This window comes from Neofelis nebulosa, chromosome 10 (genome assembly GCF_028018385.1).
Source record: "Neofelis nebulosa isolate mNeoNeb1 chromosome 10, mNeoNeb1.pri, whole genome shotgun sequence".
NCBI lineage: Eukaryota > Metazoa > Chordata > Mammalia > Carnivora > Felidae > Neofelis > Neofelis nebulosa.
Genome location: NC_080791.1, coordinates 9053831 through 9075613, shown reverse-complemented (window position 1 = coordinate 9075613; position 21783 = coordinate 9053831). Strand labels below are relative to the sequence as shown.

At 41.4% G+C, this 21783-nt stretch overlaps 1 protein-coding gene and 1 long non-coding RNA gene across 7 annotated transcripts in view; one reads left to right on the top strand and one right to left on the bottom strand.

Moving 5' to 3' along the window:
* POU2AF2 (POU class 2 homeobox associating factor 2) overlaps positions 1-21783 on the bottom strand; it is a 490852-nt gene that overhangs the window by 240825 nt on the left and 228244 nt on the right. For all 5 annotated transcript variants that reach the window (XM_058686716.1, XM_058686718.1, XM_058686717.1 and 2 more), the window contains 2 exons: positions 16359-16618; positions 4602-4722 (listed from right to left, as the gene is read on the bottom strand). The gene's annotated coding sequence lies outside the window, so the exon portion shown is untranslated. The remainder of the gene's footprint in view (positions 1-4601; positions 4723-16358; positions 16619-21783) is intronic.
* On the top strand, positions 13535-21240 carry LOC131486792 (uncharacterized). 2 transcript variants are annotated; one of them, XR_009249449.1, is made up of 5 exons: positions 13535-13655; positions 13922-13979; positions 14077-14162; positions 14524-14639; positions 21114-21240. It is a non-coding gene; the product is annotated as an uncharacterized LOC131486792 (long non-coding RNA). The 2 variants fall into 2 exon arrangements; XR_009249450.1 differs by lacking the exon at positions 21114-21240 and adding an exon at positions 15029-15576.

Below are 21783 nucleotides of genomic sequence, written 5' to 3'. Positions count from 1 at the left end.
GCAGGACTTAGCCCAGCAAGACATGGGCCAGGAAGACCAGAGTGGGTACGAGTGTGAACGGCTTTCTACGACAAAGACCCAGGGTCAAGAGAAAGAAATGCATTTAGCAAACCACATAGTTCATCCCAGCTGGAATTTATATGTATACTATGTGTGTGGAGGTGAGGGTGGTGTGCAGGTGGAAAGGTGGGATATGATGAAGCTGGAGAGGTAAGAACGGACCAGATGCCACCAAGTTTTATGATACTCGTAAGGGAATTTGGGGTTTACCCCAAGGGCATTAGAGAACCATTGACTGCTTTTAAGCTTTTAAGCAAAGATCCATATTTGAATCTCGGAAATGTCACTCTGACCATGGAGTAAAGAAAGGATTTGTGGATGTGGGCAGGGTGGAGGCAGGATGCCCAGTGTCAGAGGATGTGATAATCCTCAAGAGAGGCAATGGAAGCCTCAACAGAGAGAGTGGAAACGAAGACAGAAAGAAGGAAATGGATTTGAGAGGTATTTACAGAGAAGAGACAAGACTCTATAACTGTTGCTCAGCCTAAGGTAGAAAGGGGAGGTAAGGGTGACCCCCAGATTTCTGGCTGGGTTCGTGGCAATGGCTACTGACATTGGGCCCTGAGAGAGGAGAAACAGATGAAGGGGTGAAAACAAGGGGGTTCAGATTCATTCCTGTTAAGTTTAGTGTGTCTGACGGACATTCAGAGAACCTAACAGGCCACTGGGTATATGGAGCTGGACTGAGGTTTGAGTCATTAGTGATAGGGTTTGGAGTGATGGGGGTCTGGAGCCAAGGGCCAAGAATGAATTATTGAGATGTCTTTGGTGCAAAAAGGGGACAGGACTCTTAGGCAGAAAGTGCTGCCCCCTACCTTGAGGAGAGACTGGTTATACACTTGGGAGTTGGGGGAGATAAAGTCAAGAGGAAGTTTCCAAAGAGGTTTTCATATGCTAAAGAAGATTCAATATACTGGAGGCCTACCTATTGTCAAGCTAGGGTTGTTTTCCCTCAAGCAAAGCATTAACATTAAGATAGTAAAGAGTTCCTAGAGAAATATGCTCCCTGCTTAAGTATTGTCAATGGGCAGCAGGTTATAAGGAAATTTAATTGTATCTGCCATTTCCTTCTGCCTTTGTTTCCCACACAATTAGCATACAGATGGTCATGGGAGACAATGCCTGTACAGAATGCTTAAGTCTTCTTGGTAGCAGAACTCCTAAGCATTGACTAGTACTGCTTAAAATGGCCCATGTCTCAGTCCTTGGTACCACAGCCTAATGATCCACAAAATCTATTCCACCCCATATCTAGGATCCTAACAGCATCCATATCTTTCATCATACATAGAATCATCTGTCTCCCCTCAAATAAATCACAGATTTCAATTACTTTACCCTCAGAGCTCATCTTGAGTCCATCATTCTTCACCTATATTTCTGATCTGAAGAAAGCTATACAAATTTTGTGACATTATCTACCCACATAAAGGCATAAAAGGAGAATCCAAATGAGTAAAATCAGGACATGTGATTTCAGAAAAATAGCTGAGTTATGTTTTAAGGGGATTTATTTAGGTCATCTGATACTTAATTTAAACTGCATGCTTCCTACTCGCCTTTTAATTAATTCATCTTTTTAGCCTGCCCTGACATGGTCAGAACTTATTTAGGATCCCTTGTTCCCAAAGATCAAATTGCTTTTCTAAAGTACATTGAGTTTCTAAAGCTTGGCATCTCTGAGCTTCTGGTGCCAATACAAAGAGCACATACATATCCCAACAATCCGTGGATTGTTGTTAGTGAGAGGCAACGGTCCCGGCCTTTGGGAGGAAGGGCACAGCACATTTCTTCATAGCGGGAAGTGATGGAGCTATTATTACTTTCAAGACATCCCTGGTTTGTCCATTCAGAGAGGCACAAGTCAGGCTCTGTGACCCATTCAAAGGATGAGGCTGTGAAAGTGGGTCCCCTGGTAACACTTGGACTGCCAGGCCTTGCCTTGCAACCACCCGGCAGCAGAAGGTTCCCAGCACTGGAGAGTTTGTTAACCCTGACCTCTCCTGTCACCATGGAAACACAACACAGCCTAGGGAACTTCCTCTGTGATTATCATTCAAACTGTGAAAGAATATAATAGAATAGAATAAATAGAATAGAATAGAATAGAATAGAATAGAATAGAATAGAATAGAATAGAATAGGAAAAACACCCTGAAAACTTCATTGCTCATTTCAAGTTGCTATTCTTTAGAACAAAGGAACTCCCCGCAATTTCTTTGAAAGTTTGGTGTGGGGGTGGAAGGGGTGCAGATAGGATGGGAAGGAGGAGTCTGGCCAAGAACTGCTGAGGCAGCTTAACAACTCCTACTCTGTCAGGAGTTGAGGCTTACCTGTAGTCTATTAAAGTAGCTGGAATAACTTACAATTAGCCCCAAAAGAATAAAACAGTTAGGAATACACTTAATCTAGCAGGTGAAAGAGCTGTACTCTGAAAACTATAAAACACTGATAAACGAAATTGAAGATGACACAGACAAATGGAAAGATATTCCATGGGCATGAATTGGAAGAATTAATATTATCAAAATATTCTTAAATCAATCTACAGATTCAATGCAATCCCTATCAAAATACCAAGTGTATTTTTCACAGAACAAGAACAAACAATACTAAAATTTGTATGGTTGTATGGAACCACAAAAGATCCCACATAGGCAAAGAAATCTTGAAAAAGAAAAACAAAATGAAGTATTACATTCCAAATTTCAAAATATACTACAAAGCTTTAGTAATCTAAGCAGTATGTACTGACACAGAAAGAGACTCATAGATCAATGGAACAGAACAGACAGCCCAGAAATAAAGCTATGCTTATATGGTCAATTAATCTATGACAAACAAGAATATACAGCAGGGAAAAGACAGTATCTTCAATAAATGGTGCTGGGAAAACTGGGCCACTTTCTAACATCACACACAAAAATAAACTCAAAATGGATTGAAGACCTACATATGACACCTGAAACCATAAAAATCCTAGAAGAGAGCATAGGCAGTAATGTCTCGGACATGGGCCATAGCAACATTTTTCTAGGTATGCCTCCTGAGGCAAGGGAAACAAAAGCAAAAATAAATTATTGGGACTACATGAAAATAAAAAAAATTTCACACAGTGTTGGAAACCATCAATGAAATAAAAAGGCAATCTACTGAATTGGAGAAGATATTTTCAAATGATATATTTAATATCCAAAATATATAAAGAACTTACAGAACTCAACACCAAATAAACAATATGATTAAAAAATGGACAGAGGACCTGAAAAGACATTTTTCCAAAGAAGATATACAGATGGCCAACAGGCACATGAAAGGTTGCTCAACATCACTCATCATCAGGAAAATGCAAATCAAAACCACAATAAGATATCACACTATACCTGTAAGAATGGCTAAAAGGACAAGATATAACAGGTATTAGACAGAATGTGGAGAAAAAAGAACCTTCCTTCACAGTTGGGAATGTAAATTGGCAAAGCCACTGTGGAAAACAGTATTGAAGATAGAAATATCATATAACCCAACAATTCCACTACTGGGTATTTACCCAAAGAAAACGAATACATCATCTGGAAAAGATATATGCACCCCTATATTTATTGCAGCATTATTTACAATAGCCAAGAAATGGAAAAAACCCAAGCGTCCATTGATAGATAAGTGGATAGGGAAGATGTGGTTTGTGTGCATAATATTATGCAGCCATAGAAAAGTATGAGATCATGCCGTTTGCAACAATATGGGTGCACCTAGAGGGTATCATGCTAAGAGAAATAAGTTAGATTGAGAAGGACAAATGCCAATGGTTTCACTCATCTGTAGAATAAAGATAATGAACAGACAAACAAAAAGCAAAATCAGACACATAAAGACAGAGAACAGACCGATGGGTGCCAGAGGGGAGGGGGTGGGAGGATGGGCCAAATGGGTGTAAGGGAGGGGGAGATAGAGGCTCTAGCTATGGAATGAATGAGTCATGGGGATGAAAGGTTGGGTTAGGGAATATAGACAGTGACATTGTAATAGCATGCATGGTGACAGATGGTAGCTACAGTAGTAGTAAGCAGAGAAAGGAGTGGAATCACTATGTTGTATACCTGAAACTAATGGAACATTGTGTTTCAACCACACCCCCCTCCCCCCCAAAAAAAAAAAACAAAAACAAAACATAACAAAAACCCAGAAGCCAAATACATAAACAAAGTACCTAGACTAATGATGCTATCCTTAATACCATTTGACATGAGTTGGATTTTCACCTATAGGTTGCTAACTAAACAACAATCGTTATTATTATTTCCCCATCACCCCCTTGAATTGGAACCAGAATTTGATAGCAATGAAAGAGGCTTGATTTCCATGTATAGTAGGATTGCTCCCACAGAGCTGGAAGGAACCGTAGAAAGATCTAGTTTCCAGTCCATGAACTGCTTGGAACCGCGGGCGAAATATACCGTGTGTGTGCACGTGTCCCTGAAAACTGGGCTCGCAGGCTTTCCCCATAATTCTACATCCAGGACAAATTAATGAGAACGTACCTTCCTTTAACAGACCAGTAATATGAAGTCCAAAGAGATCACGTCCTCTTGCGTACTCTCTTCCTTCTGTTGCTCCTCTTGCTCCTTTCTCTGCCTCTTCCTCCTCCCTCTTTTTCTCTTCCTGAAGTGACAAAGCTGCATAGTTAGAATTTTGCATTGGTCTGAGTTAACGTGAAACAAGAGTGTTGAGTGCCACAGGCGAGGCCCAGGGAAGACAAAGGGTGGGAATGAAGCTGGAAGGATGCCCGGACTCACAGTGAAGCCAGAGAATCTAGACATAGACTCATGATTTCAGAAACGCACTGTGGGTTTTGACCAACAATTACTGGCTGAGGCCCTGGCAGCCCAGGCGATCAGGACCTGGTGTGTTCTTTATATGTGTGACCTAGGCGCTAGTTGCCTTGCTGAGGGAGTCCTCCCTCTGCCTTCAGGAGTGCAGGAGATCAGCAAGTGCTGAGGCCGGGTGCCCCCAGCTTCTCCAGGGAGAGAATGAGACTGGAGACCTCTGAGAGTTCTAGGAGCTCCTGCCTGAGTTTGACTCTGCCCTTTGAAGAGTAGAAAAGATGCACTTGGCTCACCTTGATGAGGTGAAGGTGGTGTGCTTTCATTTGTGAGGTCTTATCACGTGCTGCTCTTGGTTCTAAACCTTGAACTCCGTAGGCTTGCTGATACAGAGAACACACCCCATGGGCTTTGGAGTCAGATGTGTGTCCATCCGTTGGAGTAGTGGCTTCAACACGGCTGGCCTAGGGCAAGACTCATAACCTCTTTAGCCCTTGGTTTCCTCATGTGCCACGTGGCAACCACAATAATGCCTATTTCAAGGGATGGTTACAAGAGCCAAATAAATAAATGCACGTAATGTGTCTGACGTGGAGTCTAGCATTTAGTGATGGCTTCCAACTACCTCTCACCCTGCGTCTGGCTGTTTCAACAACCAACAGACTGGTTCATAATGTAGAGAATTCTGGAGGAAGTTTTCTGTGCTGTTTGCTCTGAACTTAAGGATACAAAACAATATTCAAAAACCATATTCAAGGCTCATTAAGTCTGCTTTTTGTTGAGCTTCTTAGGTGAAAATCAATGAGCGGGTCTGGCAAGAAATTTGTTGTCACTACATCCACAGTTACAAAGCACTTTGTGACTTTAGCATATGCTTCAGGAAGCATTTCCTAATGTTTTCTGACTTGTCAACTGCTTTTATAGTAAAATCTTGCAAACCCTCTTAGGAAGTTTAACAATTGTTCTATCATTTTTACATGATATATATTAAAATGTTATTTTAAAAGGAAAATAGATATATTTTAGATCCATGTTCTAAATTCTTAAGCTAGGTGCTGAGAATTTGTGTATTTATTGTATTATTATCTACTTCTTTGTATTCTCTAAATATTCCATCATAAGAAAATATTATGCCAATATTTTACTCTTCAGAGTCTAATAATTATTTAAGGAGAAATTTTTTTATAATATCAAGTGATATACACTCTTTGATTTACTTTAACTTAATTCTATATGAAAAGGAATAATTTATGGACAAATAAATCTTAGTATGGCTTGATATCATATTTGACTTTAGGACCAAAAATATATTAAAACGAATTGGAGCCTTTCCTATCTTGGTATTTGGAAAATTCTCTTTTGTATTTACAAAACATTAACCGGTATCGTTTTTAGATGTATAGAATTTTCAGGTTTTTATATTTCCCTTCAACTTTCTGTATTTCAACAGTGGAATTCCTTACAAATTAAACAATGGATGACTAAGAGTAAAAACAATATAAAACAGTATATGGGTCAAAAATATTGCTGCAGCTACAGGGGTTCGATGTGAGATAAATATCTGAGTGAGCCATGAAAGCCTTCATCTGATGTCTACCAAATCCTGTGTGCTCAGAGACCTGGACATAGGGACCAACAATGACATGACCTCCCTTTAAATTTTTTTCCATGTCCCTCCTATTCTAGGCTCTCAGCATTGGATGAGATTTTATTCCTCTTGTTATCTCCAATGGCTACACCAAGTGTAGCATGGTGTAGATATTCTGTAAGTGTTAGGGATTTAATGGACTTGAATGAATTTCCACTGAGTGGCAGATCAGACAGTAGATGTAGGGAAGGCAAGAGTTACAAATCAGAGTCAGTGATAATCTGGAACCAGAATCATAGAAACCTAGTGTTGCCAACTATCGGGCATGGGAATCAGAAGGAGTACTCAGGTATCTGGCAGGCACCTGACACTAGACCCACACCCACAGGAACAGGACAGAAGGCAATGCACCTGACCTAGATGCAATGCTGGAAGAGACAGCACTGTCTTGTTCAATAAGCATTGTTCCTACAGTACATGATGGTAACTGTTCACTGATAGGGAAATAGTGAAGCAGAAGGAATGGGCAGTCTCACCTGACAGATGGAACACACTGACCAGAGGTGAGGGATTGCTCCTAAGTCCAGCAGTTGATTAGTAAAAGTATGATTCAGGGACCAATACTAAGTCCTTGCGACGGAGGTTGGTAAAAGCGAGGCAAGGGTTTGAAGTGAAGAGGAGTGGAGAAGGCAAATTTACTAGCAGCAAGAATAACGATGCCGAGCTAATAGGTGCCAATCACCAATCTCTGCATCATGATGTCTAACTTGATCCCGGAAGTGTGGTTGGGGCTGGACCTGCAGGTTGCCTCCGCAGTGACAGGAGAGGAAGGAGACAGAGGTTAGGAACAAGGCTTGGTCAAATGAGAGCTCTCTGTGCTGGTTCTTGTCTTGTTTCCTGATGCCAATCATTTTAACTGATGTGTGAATAGCTCTTTGAACTTACTCTGTATTTTAAGACTTGTTGAGTGAGTGTGTTATAGACTCAACACCGACTGTTAAGGCAATAAAAGTTTATGCTGAGAGTAAAAGATTTCTAAGACTTAGGTAAATGACACATAGGCATCAATTTATATCCTAAGCAATTAGGCTTCATAAACTACTTTTTGTTTTGCATATTTTGAAGCTATTCCATTAGGTGCGTACAAGTTTATAATTACAGTATCTTTGTGATGAATTGTTCCCTTTATCATTAGTTCATGACCTTTCTTCATCCCTTACAATTATTTTTCCCACAGAATCCAGAATCTATTTTTTTCTGGTGCAAACGTAGCTAGAGCACTTGCTTCTGATTCGTGGCTCTCTGGTGTAACTTACTCTGCTATTGTAGTTTGAAAGTGTCTGTATCCTCGTTTTTAAGCGTGTTTCTCGTAAACATCACAGAGCTGACAAACTGATGCTCTTTGTTTTTTCAAGAAAGTTTTATTTCATTTACATTGACTGTGATTAAGGAGATACATGAATTCATCTCTGTCACTGTATTTTGTGCTTATATTAATTCTTCATCCTGCTTTGTATATTTTATCTCCTTCCAATTTCATTTGGAAGAACTTTTTTAATTAATCTTTTTCTTCAACATATTTGGAAGCCATATATTCCATTTCCTTTAAAATTACCCTGAAACAAGTCTCTATCCTCTTGCCAGAAAAATACAAAGACCTTACAAATTGTAATTTCACTAGCTCTTCTCCATTACGTCATTTGCTACATCATTTTTATACTCCCAAATGAGGCACTGTCATTTTATTGTTTTATACAGTAACTGTACAGACTTTTTCACATTTCTACTGGTTCCACTGCTAACCATTCTTCCTGGCATTTCACGTCCATCCTTCTCATTGAAATGTCTTCTTCCTGAGGTTCAACCTTTGGAAGTTCCTCCAGTGAGACTCTCCTTCAGGGATCAACTCTGTTCTTTTGACTGCACAAAGATGTCTTTGCCCTTCTTCTTAAAGAATAGTTTAGTAAAGGGTGAAATTACATGTGGATAGTTAACTTGCTGTCAGCATATTGAAGATACCGGCTCTTGCATTTATTACACTGGGTTTACATGAATTTGATCCCCATGTTCACTAATTGGCTGCAATTCAAAATAAGGAGGTTTTTTTTTTGTTTATTATTTATTTTGAAAGAGACAGAGAGAGCACAAGTGGGAAGGGGACAGAGAGAGAGAGGGAGAACCCCAAGCAGGCTCTGTGCTAGCAGAGCGGGGCTCAAACTCACAAAACTGTGTGATCAACACCTGAGATGAAATCAAGAGTCGAATGGTCAACCAACTGAGCCACCCAGGCACCCCCAAAGTAAGAATTAAAAAAAAATCAATCTGCTATCGCCTACACTGTAATGGAATCCAAATTTATGTTTAATGTAGCAAATCTATTAAAATTATCATTTATAGCCCTCATCCTTAAAAAAATAAAAGGCTTTGAATTGACTATTCAAATCTGAGAAATTCTTCAGGGACAAATTTCAAGAATTTAGTTATGAAGATACAGATTTATATAGCCTTAAGAGGAAGGTAGCTCTTTATTGAACATTTTCCTTGAAACTTCCAATCTTGGAAAAAGCAGCAGCAGCATAGGAGAAGGACATCGTTTTAGTATGTCAAATGTCAGTGTCAAATGACTTAATATTAGGCTGCGGCTTTAATGTAAAATGCACTAATAAACAAGTAAATTTGGTGTAGATTTTCAATAAATACTTAGAGTCAGCATAAAACTATTTAAGACAAGTTTAAAACTCAAGTAACATTTCTGTACATTCTTTTTTCTTTTCTTTTCTTTTCTTTTCTTTTTTTAGTGAGAGAGAAAGACAATGTGCACATGCACGGGTTGGGGAGGGATGGAGGAGGGAGAGAGAGAATCTTTATTATTCTAATTTTTACTTTCTTTTTTTTTTAATTTAAATTCAAGTTAGTTAACATATAGTGTAGCATTAGTTTCAGGAGTAGAACCCAGTGATTCGTCACTTACATACAACACCCAGTGCTCATCCCAAGTGCCCTCCTCAATGCCCATCCCCCATTTAGCCCATCCCCCCACCCACCTCCTCTCCAGCAACCCTCAGTTTGTTCTTTGTATTTACGAGTCTCTTATGGTTTGCTTCCCTCTAGTTTTTATCTTATTTTTCCTTCCTTTCCCCTATGTTCATCTATTGTGTTTCTTAAATTCCATATATGAATGAAGTCACATGTTGCAAATAGCAAGATTTCATTCTTTTTGATTGTTGAGTAATATTCCATTGTGAATATCATGAGTAATATTCCACATCGTCTGTATGGGAGAAAGAGAATCTTAAGCAGGCACTCAATGCACAGCCCAATGCACGGCTCAATCCCACATCCGTGAGATCATGATCTGAGCAGAAATCAAGAGTCAGATGCTCAACAGACTGAGCCACCCAGGCACCCCTCTGTACATTCCTTTTTTTTTTTTTTCAACGTTTTTTGTTTTTTTTTTTTAATTTATTTTTGGGACAGAGAGAGACAGAGCATGAACAGGGGAGGGGCAGAGAGAGAGGGAGACACAGAATTGGAAACAGGCTCCAGGCTCCGAGCCATCAGCCCAGAGCCTGACGCAGGGCTCGAACTCACGGACCGCGAGATCGTGACCTGGCTGAAGTCGGACACTTAACCGACTGTGCCACCCAGGCGCCCCGTGTACATTCTTAATGTACTTTCCACTTCTCATATTACACTTCTCTTTTTTCTTATGCCAGACGGGAAGGAGTCACCCTTTCTCTCTTTGCAAATGTTCTTTCTGCTAACTGACTGTAACTGCCAAAAAACAAATGTAATAGAGTCAAATATGTATTTGATTTATTAGTCTAGGTGGTTCTTTCTTAAAGAGAAATAGACATTTATGGTTTAAGGCCCAGTTAAGGTTCGCTTTCTTCCTTTTACATTTCTTCTTTCCTTCCTTCCTTCTTTCTTTTTTTTTTTGTTGTTGTTGTTTTTGAGACAGTATATGCGATTCACCTTTTGTTTAAAAACACAAACGAAAAACCTCTGTGCCTGTTGGGCTGGCTGGCTTTCCATTCTACTGCACTTAATTTAATAAAACTGTTTCATATCTGCTGAAACACAAAGTATAATGGCTGATGCAAAAGCAGAACTCAGCAATAGGACGTTCGGGTAAAAACTGGGGAAACCGAGGAGGCTTCACAAAGTACGTCAATCACATAGCAAGTGAGTTGTACATTAAGTGAGAGAGGAGACTCCTGCTTTCTCGTGCCTTCTATTTCATCCATCATGAAGCCTCACGCACCCACTTTTTATTCACTTTCCCCTCTTCACGTCCATGGTCATTAGTGTTGTCAACACCATCTTTGTTACTTGCTTCAACCCAAGCTTGCTGCTTTTCAACCTGCTCTACACATGACCTAAAACACACTTGACCTGACCAGCCACAATCCTGCTTAAAATCCTTTGTTTTATTATTACTTTTCTACCCTTTGAGTGTCTGGCACATAGTGGTTGCTAAATAAATGTGTGTGTGTTTTTAACAAGAGAAGAAAAAAGGAGATGAGAAGTAATGGAAAGATCAGTACACTAATTCACTTAATGAATATGGGAACTCCCACTACGTGTCCTGTACCATGCGTGGTGCTCCCGAGGGTGAGCACAATAGATACAGGGTTCCTGTCACAGGAAGGCTTCGGGCTCACTCGTTCCGTGTAAACAACTAAACGGCTAAAGTGCCCAGGCAGTGACTACGTATGGGGTATTGTCCTAAATGTTCTATGGAAGTGATCTCACCTGGTCTTCACAACCATCTCCAGTGAGTTAGGCACTCTTATTATGCCTGTTTTGTTCAGGAGACCACCGGGGCATGGCAAGGTTAAGGCAAACGTGAGGACAGACCAGAACCCTTTTTTTAATTCAAATCTATAACACATGGCCAGCATCCAGTTCATTAGAACAGACCAACGATTTCTGAAGTGGTAAGGGGATGTTGTACAGCAGAGGCATCACCGAGCAACCAAAGAGAACTGACTTCCAGGGTTAGGTGTGGCTATGTCTGTGCTGGATTTTCAGAAGCCTCCAGAATTCCTGGTGCATAGTAGGAAGGCGATTCATTTCTGTACCCCTTAGCCTTCTGCATAAAACACGGTGACCAAGTTTGCTCTCAGTCCAGGATTTTCAGCTTAGAATTTATCCAACTACCTATTTTGTATTTTTTTTTTGAAATCTTTAAGTTTCCAGTTTTAATACCTACTGTATTTGTTCTTTTTTTTCTTAAAGAACAATTTTTTTTTTAATTTTTTTGAAATCTTTAAGTTTCTGGTTTTAATACCTTACTGTATTTGTTCTTAAATTATACCCTTTGAAAAAAAATTCATGTTTATTAATCTTTTAATATTTTTCAAATGTCTTAATAGTCATTACCTTAATATATTTTTATGTTTATTTATTTATTTTCGAGAGAGAGACAGAGAGAGTGAGTGAAGGAGTGGGGGGAGGGAGGAAGGGAGAGAAGGAGAGAGAGAGAAAGAGAGAGAGAGAGAGACAGAGAGAGAGACAGAGAGAGAATCCCAAGCAGGCTCTGCACTGATAGTGGGGCTTGAACTCATGAACTGTGAGGTCATGACCGGAGCTGAAACAAGAGTCAGATGCTTAACCGACTGAGCCACCCAGGTGCTCCTATCCTTAATATTTTCTTCCTTATTATTATTCACTTATTTTTTTTTACTATCTTTCAATTAAACTTTTAAAGATACTTTGTACTTTCCACCTCACATTTCTGAATTTGCTTCATTTTTTGCTCTTCTCAACCATGTCCCCAACTTTATCTAATTTTATTTTTTTAATAAAGTGGTTAATTAAACGGGGTTAAATCTTATGCCTTTGTGAGACTTTAATCTCGACTCTTGCATAAATGAGGGGAAAAGGCTTCGTGGAGCATGAATCCCAGGATGTGCTTCTGGGGATGATTTGCGGTGAGCCAGTCCTGAAGGCAGAGAGCGGTGTGGGCCGGGCTTTGTGTGCCAACGAGTGGCTAGGGGAGTGGGGAGCCCTGAGCGGGTGCGTCAGGAAGCACGGCTCTTGCCCAGGTTCTTTCACTAACTGCCCTTGTGACCTCTGGCAGACCCCTTCTCTCCTCTTCTCAGCAGGAGCAGGAAGGGGCTGAAATAAATCATTTCCAAATGGGTCTTTCCAGCTTCACTATTGTGTGTGCCCTGTGATTCAGATGCTAACGGATTAGCAGAACAAAGCAGGGCATTTTAATGGAGTCATATTAAAATGGCATAGCAAATTATGAGAACACTGCTTTTTATTACTTAATAACGCTTTCAAAAGAAATCCTTGAAGTATCCCCGACCCTGTGCCTAAGCCTTGCCCTGTTCCTCAGCCTGTGAACCTCATCAAAATATCCCTGGCATCAAAATGGCAAAGTCACAATAACACGAGCCCTTTGCAGAATGGCAAGGCTTTTATTTCTATAGAACTGGGTTTGGATTCCAGGCTCAGTTGCTCACTTATCCCTTAGCTGTGTGGCCTTGGGAATTAGGATCTTCAGCCTTAGTTTCCTCATCTATAAAAGTAAATTACAGTCCTGACACTGAACATAATAAGCTTAGAAATGAAATGTGCAAAGGGCCAATGCATGCTTCATCACATATAGAAAGGAAATAAAGTATAAGGGAGTTTAATGGTCCCCAAAGAACTTCCTAAAAGAAAATCATCTGTGCTTCACTAAAAAGTTTTTAAATCATGATTTGTAGGTGGGGAGGGTCTTGGGTTTCAGGAAGGCCGATGGCCCCAAGACTGGGAAGAGGTCATGGGCTCAAGAGGGAAGGAAAAGCAGAGATCAGACAGTCAGACAGTCTGAACGCGTACCGAACAACTTATCGGATGTACAAAGAGTAGGGAATGTTTATGAAAAACAAGCCCCCATGTCTCACTCGCTCCTATCCCAAGATCAGAGCCTTGTTTCTGAGTCAGAGCTGAAAACCAGCCTTTAGAAGTGTTATTGCTCACCAGGGGCATGTACTAGGATGATACAGCAACATTGCTTTTGAGCTCTGTGGCATTGTGACCTCATCTGGCTTAGAGGAATCTCAGAAAGACTCATTTGTGGCTTTAAGTAGTGACCAAATTGGCTAAAAGTCCCAAAGATAAAACATGTTTGACATGTTGCTTCAGGAGGAAGTTTGGAACACTTGGTGAACTTCTTGAGAAATAAGGTAATCTTGTGAAATTGGGTCATCTGGTTGCCGAATTCCTGAGATCCAGCGAAGAGAGTATGGGGGTGTGTATGTGGGGGGAGGATGGGTTGAAACTGGTTGGATGATGATGATGATGATGATTACTCGAGAATCACAAAGAGAAAGAATGCATTCAGGTTCTAGAAAACTGTCCATATTCTCAATTTTGGAATGGCCCTCTACCTCTAGAAGAAAGCTTTACCTGGAAAATTATCTCACTTTCAATTTTCATTCTTTTGAAAAAGTGAGTGGGCACCCACAAGATACTACAAGCTATTGGAGGCATTCAGTATATCAAATCAGGTAAGACACAGCCATTCCTGGATTGAGTTGACAGTCTTATGAGGATAAACTCATAGATAGCTCATGGTACAATCTAATGTGTTGGGTGCCATTTCAGAAAATTGAGCAAAGTACTGAGGATCACAGAGGACAGATCAGTCAACTCTGCCTGTGATATTCATAAACAAAGTCTTCATATAAGAGGTAATATACTACTTCTGGTTTCTTATAATAAAGGTAATTTAGGACATAAGCAGGGGGGAGATTTTAGTCAGGTGCAAAGCGTGTACAAAGAACACATAGAGTCAGAAACTGATATGGCATAGAGTCACAGGCCTAATACGGACTGGAATTTAACAAGAAGGCTGTGATGGCAGGATCTTAAACTGCAGGGTAGAGCGACAGGAGGGAGTGAGTCTACAAAGACACTTGGAGGCTAGCATTCATGTTAAGCTAGAGTGTTTGGATTTTATCTATAAATTCCAAGAAGGCCAAGAAGAATTTTTGTTGTTTTGTTTGGTTTTCTTTATTAACCTGCCATGGGACATCATGGTTTTGTTTTTAGTCATACACATTCAGTGGAAGAAAGATGTTTAATCAACTGCACTCAGGAGACTCTCTTAAAGTTAACGGTCTGGTCTTGGAAGAAGGGATAAACACCACCGTTAGAAGAAGTTGGAGGTTAGTCCTCACACTGAGGTGGAACAGTATACACGAATGAGAGATCAGATGTAAGGATGTTGAGACGAGCTAGAAGGAGGTCTTGATGATGGCAGAAAGATTTAATTTTGAAGGCGGGCTAAAAGACAGCACCATAAATCGATATGAAAAATAACCTCATTCTTCATTATACACATGTTCTCTTGACATGTTTTTGCTCATACAAGTGGAGGAGAGTGTGTGCACCTATTTTTTTTTTTTTATGTGGGCAAAGATATTTTGCTTTAAGAAGATGAGATGGGGTCTGGTTGCAGCCTACTCGTAAGTGTAGGACATCACATGTGCCAGAGATGATCACCAAAATCCATGATCTCTTCTTTCTGGGCACATGGCTGGATTCCATGTCCTAGCTTCCATTACAGTAACATGTGGCCCTGTGGTTGAGTGCTAGCCCCTGGAATGTGGGCAGAAGTGACATACACTGATTTCAAGCTTGACCCATAAACTTCAGGGAGCAGTCCTCCGTGCTCTGTTTCCTCCTCTGGCTGGTTGGAATGGAGACAGCTTCCATGGCATTAATCAAAGCTACAAGGGGAAGATAACAGAGTCTCCAAGAGCTTAGGTCCTCAAGTGACTTTGCAGAGACTTTTCATCTTCTCGGTATTGTTACACGACGAAAAACATTAAGCATAAGTTGAGGTCTGTTCATTACAGAGATTACTCTACCCTATTACATCAAATTGTCACATTGATTTGTTAATTTAATGAATATCTGTTGAATATTAATCGTGCACCCAGCACTATATTGGGTGCTGGTGATGGAGTGAAGAACAAAGTATATGAACTGTCTTGCTGTCACAGAGCTTACGGCCCAGGAGGTGAACCCCAATTTTATATGTTTCAGCTCAGTGTGCCTCAATGTACTATTTTATTACATCAAAGTATACTTTTTATATTTAAAAATCTCCCTTCACATAATATTGATTTTTTTTTTTTTTTGACAGAGAGATGCACACGTGCAAGTGGGGTGGGCAGAGGAGGGGGGAATTCCAAGCAGTCTCCACGCCCATAGCAGAGCCCAAGCCCCACGACCTGAGCTGAAATGAAGAGTCAGACAATGCTTCACCGACTGAGCCACCCCGACGCCCCTCCCCTAACACTGATTTTTAAAAACATGATGAGTGCTATTAGTGGTTTGAGATGATTTTCGTAAATAATCAAGAACCAGCAAGGTATAGAGACAGCTGATGTGTAAGCTCTTTCCAAGTTTCTAGTCACTTTAGAAATTTTATATTTTATTAGTGTCATGGCAGAGTTTACAGTTATCTACGTGATATGATTTATGTTACCAATATCACCAGCTTAATGCTTGAGCTGACTTTTTCATTAATAGAAAACATGTTCCTTTGACGTTAATAACAGTGAGAATTAATAGGCATTTATATGAACTTCTGCTTCTGAGAAAAGGTTTTTAAGCTGAGTGTGTGTATATATTAGTACAGAACAGGTCTGGGGAGGGGGGTAGACGGGGTAGGGAAGTAGCCCCTGATGGATTCCAGGTTGCATGGGTTCTACTTGAGTTGCCCATCAGAAATTCAGGAGGTTCTGTGTCTGGTAGACAGCTGTGTTCCTGACTCGGGGGGTCTATTTGTAGGTTGGAGAAAAGAAACTAGTGGCAAGGAGCAGATTGAAAACACAAAGAGAGGGACTGATACATGGGGCTGCACGCTTCTTTCTTACCTGGGAGAAAGGTCCCAGGAGTTGCTTGGTTCCTCTGGACACTCTCTTCAACACTCCGTGAGTTCAGATACACACTTCACACTTAACACAACATATACTTCTTGTGATGAGCACTGAGTAATGCACAGAATTGTCAAGTGGGTCAGGAGTCCAGGCACAGCCGAAGCGGGTCTCCTTCTCAGGGTCTCATACGGCCACAGTCAAGGTGTTGGCTGAGACTGCAACCTTATCCAAGACAGCTTCTCTTCTGAGCTCAGGGGCTGTGGGCAGAATGCAGCTTCTGATTAGGTCAGGCTCACCCAGGATAATCTCTTCTGATCAGCTTAGGGGCCTTAATCACATCTGTAATATCCCTTCAACCTTGCCATAGAGTGTAACCTAATCGTGAAAGTAGGAGTGATTACCTATCCACAGGCCTGCCCACACTGAAGGGGAGGTGATTACACAGAGTATGCTTATCAGGAGTTGAGACTCTTGGAGGTTATCTTAGAATTCAGCCCACTACAGGGCCATGGATATATTCATTTATAGAGCAAGTATTTTTTGAGCACCTAGTATTTGACAAGTGTTCTTACGGTATCTTTGAAGACAACAAATACTTTTTTTTTTTAATCTGAGAGAGAGAGAGAGAGAGAGGGGGAACAAGCAGGGGAGGTACAAAGGAAGACGGAAGGAGGGAACCTCAGGCAGGCTCCCCTCTCAGTGTGGAGCCTGATGTGGGGCTCGATCTCCAGACCCTGGGCTCATGACCTGAGCCAAAATCAAGAGTTGGACACTCAACTGACTGAACCACCCAGGTGCACTGACAATAAATATTTTTTAAAAAATAGAGCAGAATCAACAGGATTTGGACTGCCAGAAGTTAGCGTGCCAAGTGTCTGTTTCAAGTGAGGTGTTAAGGTTTGGTTTCATGGAGAAAGAAACATCTAGCGCAAGACCCCTTATAATAACCACAGTTCTCCCTTTACCTACACCCAGAGGTCTTCAGATGTTGTCTCAATTTATTTTCCCTTAATCCTTAATCTTTATTTTTGTAGGACTAATGAGGTAAATTAAAAATCCCTACATTGGATTTTATTACATGTAAGTTAAGACTCCACACACCGGGGTGAGCCAGAAGGCAAAAATCTCCTAAGCCCAAAGAAACCAGGGAAACCCGCTGCTGTTTCAAAGGGGTTCAAAAGGCAGAAATCTGTTGTTCAAAAAGGAATCCAGCATGCTCACATTTGGTCCCATCACTGAATCAGGAGGACACTGGGCCTGCCCAGAGCACACAGTTCACTGGTTCACCAATTTCATTCATCCCATGCAATATACAGAGAACTTGTTATACGTTAGGCTTCACAATAAGCATGAAGATTTCAAAGATAAGTAAGGTGCAATCTCTGATTTTGAAGAATTTACATAGAGTGAGACACAGAATCATGTACAGATAGGTCCAGTTATGGCATCCTGTCAGGAGCATCAACAGCTACTTGCTACAGAGACAAAACACTCTCCCTGGGGTATCTTAGCAGAAAAGTGGAACCAAAACCCTTAACAATTTCTAGATGAGCTCTCTAAAATGTGGCCTAAGATGCTTTTGACAGATGTATAGTATTCTACAGGCCCAGGGTGGGGCTGGTGAAATAATCGCATTTACCCACAAATGGCTCCCTTGGGCTGAGCCTGGGAGAGGAAATGGTAAGCCAGTGTTGTGAGTTGACCAGAGAGCCCAGGAGGGAAGAGCAACAGAGTGTTCAGTATTGAAAAGTCGGCGTTTGTCTAACCGGAAAACACAGCAGTACCACAGACCCTGCTACTAGGAAGCTAGGGAAACAGTAGCCTCATCAACTGTCTCGAGTGTGTTCTGTCATAGCCCTTGTGCGAGAACTGGACTGTCCACAGTCTTGTCTGCTCTGGATCTTAACGCATCAGTCCCTGAAGATTGGCATGGCCGATGATGCTGTATCTATGCAGGGACCAGGCTGCTCAAGGGCCCTTGTATTTGCTGGCTATTGCAAGGGGACAAACCATCCTGAAATACAGTGGCTTGAAACAACAGTCATCTGTTCACCCCACAGTTCTGCTGATTGGGCTCACTTGGGCAGTCTTCCTGTCTCGGCCAGGCTTGGCTGGTCTCACCTGGGGTTTTTCACAGGCTAGCAGTCAGCTGGGGGGTCAGCTGGGCTGGTGCTTTATGACAGCCTTGTCTGGGACACCAGGGTTGACTTAGGCCTCTCCACACAAGGTCTCCCCTCCCAGGCTTATCTGCAAAATGGTCAAAGGTTTGTTAAGAGCAACAAGAGAGAGATAAGGACTCATTTTTGCTATATTAATGACACTGATGACTTTGGTGCCAGTCAATTTTCTTTTTTTTTTTTAATGTTTATTTTTGAGAGAGACAGAGTGTGAGTGGGGGAGAGGGAGACACAGAATCTGAAACTGGCTCCAGTCTCTGGGATGTCAGCACAGAGCCCAATGTGGGGTTCAAACTTGGGAACTGCGAGATCATGACCTGAGCCGAAGTCAGATGCTTAACTGACTGAGCCACCCAGGCGCCCCCAGTTAGTCAATTTTCTATATAACAGCTCCCTGACCTGGGTTAATGCAGAAGTGACATTTCACCTCACCATTTCCTAAAAGCTAAGTGCAATCCAGGGACATACTTATTTTGTTTTTCCAAAGGTAGGAGACATAGGAAAGATTAAAACTCCAGGTCAGAGAGCGATTCGTCTGACATTCTTTTTGAGCAGCCTGCTGCCAGTGATGTTTACAAAGCACATTGGACTGGACGCGGGGGTAAAGCTACATGGTGCTAGCCCACGAAGATGTCAGCCTGAAGGTGAAGGGGGCCTGGAGTTTGCCCAGCTGAGAGGAAGGGGTTTTCCTCACACACAGCTGTGTGACCAATAACCTGCTCAGATGGCTCCAGAAGTCCCTCTCTTTAGCTTTCCCTCTGCCTGACTCTTCCCACCCTCCCCCATTAGCCCTTGTGAGATTTAGTAATACAAGCTAAGCGATCATTCTCACAGAAAGGTAAACCTCCATCAAGGTCACGGGTCATTCTTCCAATGTTCTGTATTATCCTGAGATCAATGAGAATTCACTGTATATAAGTTCTGGTAGTTTCAGGGAGCTACTAAATTATGCCCCCTTTCCCTGTGAAGTGAACATATTTTATTCACCAGAAAATACCATCCAGATGTCATTGTGTTTGACAGTAATTGGTTCAACAGTATCTACCGAATACCCTTGCACCAGGCACTGTGCTGTGAGGTGGGAGCACAGGCATGGTCCTGGCCTCACGTAATGGGGGGTGGGGTGTCTCACAGAAGATGCACTGAGCAAGTATTAAAACTACCACGATTGTTAGGAAAAACTGTAAGCTGTCCTGAGAACATAAAACGGGGGGATCGCGATTCCTCTCAGGGAATCAGGGCGAGTTTCCTCAAGGAATAGCTGTTTCATGTGAGAGCTGAGGGGTAAGTAAGAATTTGTCAGGTTAAAGGGGTGGTGGAAATGGGAGACTACGTGCCCCGCAGAAGAAGGAACGTGGTATGAGTGCCCAGAATCAAGGCATTCAAACAACTGGAAGAAACCTCGCTGGAAGGAAAAGAAGGCTAGGAAAGCAGCACATAGGGATGGGTGCCCATAAACCACATTAAAGTTCTTATTTCTAGTTACTGTCGTTGTTGTTGTTGTTATTAGTGGTAGTAGTATTAAATCCTTCCTTCATCATTTACGAGTAAGTTTCTTTTCAAAGAATTTTTTTTAATGCTATTTCTAATACCATTTGGGTCTGTCCATCTGTCTATCTTCAGATACACCTACTTCTCTGTCCCTTGGCCAGTCTGTGTCCCCTCAGTGTGGCCTCCTCTATGTAGTTCTTGACAATGCTGTCTTCCCGACCTTGGGAATATCTTGAGAGCAGGATCCTGGGAAACCTCACCCCTACACTCAATTTGTAGTCTCTTTGGGCAGGTTTCAATCCCTACAACTACTTTTCCCTCTAGGCTATTTGAATTAATGGTGAAAGTAAAATTTCATGAGACACTAAATGAATGTTTTACTCCTATGTAAACACCTAGAATTTAGAGCATTCTAGTAAAAAGCAAGGGGAAACCGAGCTAAGCTAAAGAGACCCCTCTTGTCGGCTTGCACTATTCGTTCCCGTTAAACTCTGAATGTGTGTTACTTCCCATGGCCACCACCCTCTCCTCCTGGGGAGAGGTATCTATAAATGAAAGAAATCAGGGGAAGACTTCCAAGATGGTTTTCATTTTCCAAGGCATTGGGCTGGCTTCTTGTTAGTATTCTGGAGGCTGCTATATCAAGTAATAGACCCTGGTATTTACTAAAGAACCTTAGGTGGTGGAAACTACCTGGGCTCAGAGGCCTTGGGTTCAAGTTCTCGTGCTCTTGGTTGCGGGATTGTGGCGTCTCTGTGCTACAGCATTTCCATTTACAAGACAGCTCCTTGTAGCCCTAAAATCAGAGCTATTCACAAGCTCACATACACTTACTACCTTCTGTGTTGAAGATTCTGTGCTACTAGGTGTTGAGTATTCTAATTCACTTTGTTGGCAAATAATCAACGCCAGTTTAAAGTCCACACTTAGAGTCACTTCACGGCGTGACATGTTCATCTCTGTCAGGATTGGTTAAAAAGTTCTACGTCTAAAGAATGTGCACTTCAGTGCCATGGAATAAGACAGAGTAGGGACTTTGCTTTTCTTTCTGACTTGAATCAGCTTTGGCCTGTTTTTTATTAAGGTGTGAAAGATTGATGCCGGCCACTTAATTGACCTCAGATGGTGCAATCCAGTTTGTACCAGTGGATGACCTCCACTTGGAAGATACAGGATTTTTTAGAAAATAATACCAACTGGAAGAGAACAGAAGGAAGGCAAGAAATTTCTCTTTTGTCTTTATTGTGTCCAAGTGAAAATTCGGCCAAACGTGTCCAAGTGAAAATTCGGCCAAACGATAACCATTATTTACCACAGAGCTACTGTGGTTTTTATCCCTCCAAAATGTCACTTGATTATCTTGATACAGCACAATGCTACTTTATTGTCTTGCTACAAGGCAGGGTCCCTGCCCTAATCACAATAGAGAAACATATTTGATCAGCCTCTTTTTCAAGCTGCACTTCCTATAAAGCAGCTACTGAATTATCTGAAACTGACATGAAGCCATCAGCCAAATAATGCAATAATGCACTAAAAAAATATTTCCTGAAAATAAAAGGTCATCGTTGGCTAGATATCTGGACATTTAAGAGATGGTGGGAACATGAAGGCTTGGGTACATTCTCTAATGTGTACAGGGTGGGTGTGGTGAGAAGAGGGGTTGATTCTTGAAATAAAATCAACTGCTATCAACAACTCTGAGTCACTAGCAAAAACAAATGACATGTTTTCTGTGATCCTTGCAACATCTC